We start from the raw sequence: 9,127 nt of genomic DNA, 5'->3' as shown, positions 1-9,127 counted from the left end.
ACCTTCATTGCCAGGACAAATAGTGATGTTGTTTCCAAACCAAACTTCAAGGTCTTTAAGTGAGTGTGTGTGTGTGTGTGTGGGGGGTCGGTCACATATTAACAGAGCTCTCTGCCTAGGCTTCCTCACGGCACCATGACAACCAATACTTACAAAGTAATCCTTATTTTGAATATTTTTGAAATAGACCAAATTTATTTTGGGCTGAGAATATAAGACTTATAACTCTGAGAGAGCATCCAAGGGCTAGAATGATGTATATAGAATGTATGACAAACAATAATTTTTTAATATAATTCTAAAATCTTCAGAATTCTGAGATTTTTGTCCATAATACAGAATTCAAGCCAACATTCCAATCTCATTATGACTCAACAATTAAGCTAGGCTACAACCATAGAATTTGGAATTAGAACTTGGCTACAACAAGTTCCAAACCAAAGAAAACAACCAGCATATCCATTCACCACACCATAACTACTCAAGTGTATATCTTTTAAATCTTCATAAGTGGACAGACATCGCGGAGGAGAGGTGAGTTAGAACATAATAATGTGTAAAAGTGTTTGACTTCTAAGGAAATCAGTGAAGGTAGGCCTACTTATTACCATTTAATAAATTATACCAGTTAGCCTGAAGGTAACTGAAGTTGGAAAACTGGCATGGCCAGACAGTTTTAAGAAAATGACATGGAAAAGATTCACACTGTCACGGTTTCGGCCGAGGCTGCTCCTCCTCCTTGTTCGGGCAGGTTTCGGCGGTCGTCGTCTCCGGAGTACTAGCTACCACCGTTCGATGTTTCGTGTTTGTTTGGTTTTGTCTGTTTGTACACCTGACCCTTGTTAGTGTTTGATTATGTGCGTATTTAGTTTCTGTGTTTGGGGTCAGGTGTTGTGAGTGATTATTTCCTGTCTGCTGTTGTTCATTTCTTGTTTTGGGATTTTTGTGCTTGTGCGTGTGTTTTTCGTTTCCGCACTGTGTGCGCATATTTCCCTCTTTTACGCACGGGTTTGTTTGTGCGTGATAGTGTTCCTTGCCCCTGTTGAGGCTGGACATTATTTTCCTGTTTTGGATTACTAATTTTGAAATACATATTTGACTGTTGACCAAGTCTTCGTGTTCCTGCGTTTGATTCCTCCACCACATACACACTCAGCCCTTGTGACAGAATCACTCACCAACTATGGAACCAGCAGGATCACCGACGCCAACAGCAAATATGGAGGACCGCCTTCGTGGACAGGAGGACCGCATCAACCAGGTCTGTCATGCACTGGGGGAGGTGATGAACACTCTCCACCGTTGGGAGACCAGCGGAGTACCCACACCTCCACCTACCGGACCAGACCCATCGGTCGAACCTCCTGTCCAACTTCCGGAACCCAGAGGAATTAGGCTCTCGCTCCCGAGGGCGTACGACGGCTCCGCTGCCGGGTGTCAAGGGTTCCTGCTCCAAGTGGAACTCTACCTCGCCACCGTACACCCGGGCGCCTCGGGACACGAGAGCGTGTCCGCCCTCATCTCCTGTCTGTCCGGCAAGGCGTTGGAGTGGGCCAACGCCGAATGGAGGAGAATGGACGCCGCTACACCACCTATCGGAATTCTCCACGCCGCTTCCGTGCCGTGTTTGACCATCCTCCCGAAGGGAAGGCGGCGGGGGAGCGTCTGTTCTACCTCCGACAGGGGATGAGGAGCGCCCAGGACTTTTCTCTGGAGTTTCGGACCCTAGCGGCAGATGCAGGGTGGAACGAGCGGGCCTTAATTGACCACTTCCGTTGTAGCCTCCGGGAAGACGTCCAGAGAGAGTTAGCGTGCAGGGACACATCGTTGACATTCGACCAACTGGTCGACATGGCCATCCGGCTGGACACCCTGCTCGCTACCCGTGGACGTCCCCGGAGGGGGTTCGTTCGTTTCACCCTCCAGCACCTCCGAGCCGAGCCCCATGGAGCTCGGGGTGCTGGCGCTAGAGAGCGAAGGCACAGGAACCCGAGGGGGGGCCGTCTCCTGCACTAACTGCGGCCGTGGAGGGCACACCGCGCCAGGTGTTGGGGAAGGTTCTCCGGTGGAGGAGAAGACAGGCCACGCATTGGGGGAGTCCTCCCAGGTGAGTAGGCACCCTACTTACCCAGAGCTTTCTGTCGTTCACTTAACCTTGCCTGTTTGTTTTCCACAGGTTGCACCTCGGTCCCAGCATAAGGCGCTAGTAGATTCAGGCGCAGCTGGGAACTTTGTAGATCGCCAGTTCTGTAAAAGTTAGGGATTCCTCTCCTTCCAGTAGACAAGCCTTTCCCCGTTCACGCCTAGATAGCCGTCCTTTAGGATCTGGGTTGATTGGGGAGGTCACGGCGCCGCTTAGGATGATAGCGCAGGAGAGTCATATGGAAACTATACAGCTCTATGTTATTGACTCCCCTGCGTATCCGGTGGTGCTGGGGCTTCCCTGGTTAATAACCCATGACCCTACTATGTCGTGGCGAGAGAAAGCTCTAAAAGGGGTGGTCTGTCCAGTGTGAGGGTAGGTGTCTGGGTGTTTCCTTAGGGGCGACCTCGGTGGAAAGTCCGAATCTTATGCCAGCACTGCATATTCCCCCAGAGTATGAGGATTTGAAACAGGTGTTTAGTAAGACCAGGGCGGCGCAGTTGCCACCCTCATAGACTGGGGATTGTGCGATAAATCTCCAGTCAGGTGCAGCTCTCTCCTCGGAGCCATGTGTATCCCTTGTCTCAAGAGGAGAGGAGGGCTATGGAGACGTACATCGCTGAGTCTCTGAAACAGGGATACATACTGCCCTCCATTTCACCCGCTTCCTCGAGTTTCTTTTTGTGAAGAAAAAGGATGGAGGTTTGCGCCCGTGTATTGATTACCGTCGGTCTCAATCAGATTACAGTGAAGTACAGCTATCCACTTCCTCTGATTGCGACTATGACGGAGTCATTGCACGGGGCACAGTTTTTCACAAAATTAGATCTCAGGAGCGCATATAACTTAGTGCGTATTAGAGAGGGGAGATGAATGGAAGACAGCGTTAGCACGACCTCTGGACATTACGAGTATCTCGTCATGCCATATGGGTTAATGAATGCTCCCTCAGTCTTCCAATCCTTTGTAGATGAGATTTTCCGGGACATGCAGGGACAGGGAGTGGTCGTGTACATAGACGACATTCTGGTGTACAGCCCCACCCGAGCTGAGCATGTAGCCCTGGTACGCCGAGTATTGAGGAGGCTGTTGGAGCATGACTTGTATGTCAAGGCAGAGAAATGTTTGTTCTTTCAGAGGTCGGTCTCCTTTCTGGGTTATCAGTTGTCTGCGTCAGGGGTGAAGATGGAGGTAGACCGGGTGTCAGCTGTGCGTAATTGGCAGACTCCAACTACTGTGAAGGAGGTGCAACAGTTCTTGGGCTTTGCGAATTATTACAGGAGGTTTATCCGGGGTTTTGGACAGGTGGCAGCTCCATAACGTCTTTGTTGAAGGGGGGTCCTGTGCGCTTGGTGGTCAGCTGAGGCGGACAGGGCTTTTGGGTGACTGAAGGACCTGTTTACCTCGGCGCCGGTGTTGGCGACATCCGGATCCCTCCTTACCTTTCCAGGTAGAGGTAGATACGTCAGAGGCCGGTATAGGGGCCGTTCTCTCCCAACGGTCTGGCACACCCCTAAACTCCGTCCCTGTGCTTTTACTCTAAGAAGCTCAGTCCGCGGAGCGGAATTATGACGTAGGAGACAGGGAGCTGTTAGCCGTGGTACAGGCCCTAAAGGTGTGGCGGCATTGGCTTGAGGGGGCTCAACACCCTTTCCTCATTCTAACTGACCACCGTAACCTGGAATACATCCGGGCAGCTAGGAGACTGAATCCTCGCCAGGCTCGCTGGACTATGTTTCTAGCCCGGTTTGTGTTTAAAATCACGTACATCCCTGGGTCCCAGAACGGGAAGGCAGATGCCCTGTCTCGGCGGTATGACACGGAGGAGAGGTCCGTTGAGCCCACTCCCATACTACCGGAGTCTTGTCTGGTTGCCCCGGTGGTGTGGGAGGTGGATGCCGAGATCGAGCGGGCGTTACGCACCCGACCCAAGTCCTCCACAGTGTCCCGTGGGTCGGACGTACGTTCCGCTCGAGGTACGCGACCGACTCATTTATTGGGCTCATACGTCCCCCTCCTCTGGACATCCTGGTATCGGCCGGACGGTGCACTGCCTTAGCACTAAGTACTGGTGGCCCACGTTAGCCAGGGATGTGAGGATTTATGTCTCCTCCTGTTCGGTGTGTGCCCAGTGTAAGGCGCCCAGACATTTGCCCAGGGGGTAAGCTACAGCCCCTGCCCGTTCCACAACGACCCTGGTCCCACATCTCGGTAGACTTTGTTACCGACCTTCCCCCTCCCAGGGGAATACTACCATCCTGGTCGTTGTGGATCGGTTCTCTAAGGCCTGTCGTCTCCTTCCCCTGCCGGGTTTACCCACTGCCCTACATACCGCTGAGGCTCTGTTTACCCATGTCTTCCGGCATTACGGGGTACCCGAGGATATAGTGTCTGATCGAGGCCCCCAGTTTACCTCCAGAGTGTGGAGAGCGTTCATGGAACGGTTGGGGGTTTCGGTAAGCCTTACCTCGGGTTACCATCCGGAGAGTAATGGGCAGGTGGAACGTGTAAACCAGGATGTGGGTAGGTTTCTGAGGTCATATTGTCAGGGCCGGCCGGAGGAGTGGGCGAGATACGTGCCGTGGGCCGAGATGGCACAGAACTCTCTCCGCCACTCCTCCACACAACTAACCCCTTTTCAGTGCGTATTAGGGTACCAGCCGGTTCTGGCACCTTGGCACGAGAGCCAGATCGAGGCCCCTGCGGTGGATGAGTGGATACGGCGCTCGGAGGAGACATGGAACGCTGCCCACGTACACCTGCAGCGGGCCATCCGTCGGCAGAAAACGAGCGCCGATATCCACCGCAGTGAGGGGCCTGTGTACACACCTGGAGATCGAGTCTGGCTCTCGACCAGAAACCTGCCCCTCCGCCTGCCCTGCCGGAAGCTGGGTCGGCGGTTTGTGGGGCCATTTAAAGTCCTGAGGAGATTGAACGAGGTGTGTTACAGGTTAGAATTACCTATTGATTACAAGAGTATTAACCCCTGTTCCATGTGTCTCCTCAGGCCGGTGGTAGCTGGTCCACTCCAGGAGTTTGAGATAGAGGAGACTCCTCCGCCCCGTTGGACATCGAGGGGGCCCCGGCGCACACGGTGAGGTCCATCCTGATTCCAGACGCCCGGATGGGGGTCTTCAATATCTCGTGGAGTGGGAGGGGTACGGCCCCGGAGGAGCGGTGCTGGGTGCCACGGAGGGACATCTTAGACCCGTCCCTATTGACCGAGTTCCACTCGGAGTCATCCCTACGCGCCCTGCTCCGCCGTCCTGGTCGTCCCCGAGGCCGAGTCGACGCACGCTGGAGCCGCGCGTCAGGGGGTACTGTCACGGTTTCGGCCGAGGCTGCTCCTCCTCCTTGTTCGGGCAGGTTTCGCGAGTCGTCGTCTCCGGAGTACTAGCTACCACCGTTCGATGTTTCGTGTTTGTTTGGTTTTGTCTGTTTGTACACCTGACCCTTGTTAGTGTTTGATTATGTGCGTATTTAGTTTCTGTGTTTGGGGTCAGGTGTTGTGAGTATTATTTCCTGTCTGCTGTTGTTCATTTCTTGTTTTGGGATTTTTGTGTTTGTGCGTGTGTTTTTCGTTTCCGCACTGTGTGCGTATATTTCCCCTCTTTTACGCACGGGTTTGTTTGTGCGTGATAGTGTTCCTTGCCCCTGTTGAGGCTGGACATTATTTTCCTGTTTTGGATTACTAATTTTGAAATACATATTTGACTGTTGACCAAGTCTTCGTGTTCCTGCGTTTGATTCCTCCACCACATACACACTCAGCCCTTGTGACACACACAAAATAAAAAAAATGAGGAATACATGTTTCTCCATACATATTGATGCAGAGAGAGGTCATTGAGATGGAGAAAGAGATGACTGAAAGTGAGGAGATGGAGAAAGGCAACAAGATGAGGGGGGAACGAGAGATAGAAAGACAAAGAGAAATGGAGGGGCTGCTGAGAATGAGAAAGGAGATTGAGACTTGTAACAAGGTAGACCACTACCGGTGGAAGCTGCAGAGAGAGGTGTTGGAGGAAGTCAACAAGGTAAGGGTGGAACCAGAGCAAGAAAGAGAAAGGCTAATTGAAGAGTTGCTGAGACAGATAAGGGAGACTGAGGCTTCTATTGAGGTAAACTGCTACCAATGGAAGCTGGAGAGAGAGTTGTTTGAGAAACAGAGAGAAAGTGCAGTGTCAGACAGAAAAAATATGGAGCTCAAGATGGCAAAGCTGAAGGTGCAGAACATACTGCACTTGGCCAAGATAGGGAAGTTGACCGTGGAGAACACGAGGCTGTCAGCTGAGAATGAAAGGGTGAGAGAGGTGTCGGACAAACAGAGAAAGCGCAGTGTCAGACAGAAAAAGATGGAGCTCAAGATGGCAAAGCTGAAGGTGCAGAACATACTGCACTTGGCCAAGATAGGGGAAGTTGACCGTGGAGAACACGAGGCTGTTAGCTGAGAATGAAAGGCAGCGAGAGGTGATGGACAAACAGAGAGAAAGCGCAGCGACCGACAAACAAACAATGGTGGACAAGATATCAAAGGTGAAGATGTCCTTGGCCAAGTTATGGAAGGTGACAGTGGAGAACAAGAAGAGACTGTTAGCTGAGAATGAAAGGGTGGGGAAGGAGAGGGTGAGAGAGAGGAATGGATGGAACCTCATAAGAAATGGTTTGGAGACAGCTTTGGCCAAAGCAGACCAGGAGAGGAATCAGACCCTAGTAGCCTGGAAGGAGGACAGGGGGAGATGGGCCAAGGCCAAGGCTGGCCTACGAAGCCTCTTGGATCAACGGGGGGAAAGATGGATGAAGGAGAAGGAGGAGATTAAGAGGAGGAGCACGCAGGCAGCAGAGGAGTGGATAATTGAGCTGAGAGAGAAGGAGAGAGCGATAGAGGCTCTGGAAAGAGAAAAGATGAGGATTCTGTGCCTGAATGGACAAGAGAAGAAGGGATGGGAGATGGAAAAGAGAGAGATGGAGAAGGAGAACTGGAAGATTACAGAGAGAGCGGGAGAGAAAGAGTAGTGAAATTGAGAAAATGCAAAGGGACAAAGAGAGATGGGCAATAGAGAAGAGGGATGTGGTGGAGAGGATGAAGGAGGCGCATAAAGCTGTACCAGATGCAGACTGTCCTGAGGTTCAGAGAGCAAGAGCAGGCACAGGTACAGTACTCCATTTAACCAGTCACAGTTCAGGGAGGTCATAAGTCACCTCCTAATGGTTATACTATCAGATTCAACAGATTAAGTTGACTGCATGCTAGAGAAGGAGTAATAATAATATTTCAGATCACTGACCAACATGTATGGACTTTCTCTTTCAGATGGAAACTAAACGCGCCCAGAGAGTCAGGGCAAAGCAGGAGAAAAAGGAGAGGAAAGAAAGAGACTTGTTGGAGAAGAACAAAGTAAAAGAACTGCTCAGAGCTAGAAAAGCAGAGAGTAAGGAAGAAGTGAGGAAGAATAAGGAGAGGGTGAAAGCCCACCTGGACGAGGTGGCAAGGAACTATAACGAAAAGAAACAGAGGGAGAAAGAAAGAGAAAAGCTGTTGAAAAAGGCATATGGCAAAGAAAATCACATGGTGTACATCCCAGACCTCATACTGAAGAAGATGTAAGAACACAACGCATATGGAAGAGTAAATATTATCAGCTAGCATTGGTCAAAAGTTCATTTCTATCTTCTTTCATTTAGTGGAATACTTCATCAATAAAATAATATGAGCATTCATTTGTCAGCATTCATTCCCATATGGAAGAAAGAACAAACAAAATATGAGAAAAGTATAAGATGTGGAGAGGGCACGACAAAGCCTATTCGAGAGCATCCTGACTGAGATGAGAAATTCAATGAAATAATAGAATTATGAAATTGTTGTGTTGAATCAATGAATCAATGAATCAAATTGTGTTTACATATGTTTAAGACTCACACTTACCTCAGCCTGTTTCTTCCACTTCATGATCTGGGTATCATTGCCGACCCTCAACCTGTTAACATGTCCTCTAGTGGCATCAGAACATAGGCAGATGGCCATGGAGTTCAGAGTGAAGAATATCTTCTCACAGCATCCTCCCTCCACAGCTCCATCTCCAGGCATGTTGGTACAAACTTCATTATATTTTGCCTGCTGGTGAACAAGGCCATTGACAGCACCATCCATGTCCCTCTGTCAAGGAGGTCCTGCTTCTACTGTTGAAAGTCGTCTCTGAAAAGAGGAGACATTAGAAGGTTTCTTCTCTTAGTTTTGTCTTTTGTCTCGGACAAGGCTTACATGTCAGAGTTGTACTTACTTTACTAATTGACTTGTAGAAACGGTACAACTATATACAACATGTCAATTGTGAAATGATTGATATTGGACATCTAGTGTGAACATGATATTGGGTTAATCCTCACATTGTGGTGATTTCTCTACCTTTGATGAGGTCTACTTTGAGGTTTCTGGCCTGGGGAAGGGTTGCCCCTCTAACAGGTGGTCATCAAAGGTGCCTTCCCTCTGCCCCACGCCAGAGTCTCACTCCAGGAAAAGGTCTGAAAGACCTCTGTCTCCACAGGTTGGGACAAGGGACCATCTTTTTCCTGCACTAACTCCTTTTCTCTGAAAGTACATAGAAATCACACAAACCTATGATCCTACATTGTAGATATAGGTAGTGGCATATCAACTGAATTATAATCTCAAGTCTAAAAAACAATCACTCTTATCACATACTTCTACTACCTTACCCTCTTGATGATGTCCTCTTTGTACTTCTTCACGTGTGACCTCATAAACAAAGCATGGAGGTATTGATGGCAATCCAGGTAATATCTGGCCCTGGCAAGGGGACCAGACCCATAGACTGGAGGTGTCCTCTTCACCGGGGACAGGGGACTTTGTTGGTCTTCCAGACAATCTCACCTTCTTCACCTTAGCTGGTTTAACAGCCAATCTCACCTTCTTCTCCTTAGCTGGTGTAACAGCCAATCTCACCTTCTCCTCCTTAGCTG

Source organism: Coregonus clupeaformis, unplaced genomic scaffold, assembly GCF_020615455.1.
Source record: "Coregonus clupeaformis isolate EN_2021a unplaced genomic scaffold, ASM2061545v1 scaf0031, whole genome shotgun sequence".
Taxonomy (NCBI): domain Eukaryota; kingdom Metazoa; phylum Chordata; class Actinopteri; order Salmoniformes; family Salmonidae; genus Coregonus; species Coregonus clupeaformis.
Note: the sequence above shows the minus strand (reverse complement) of the source record.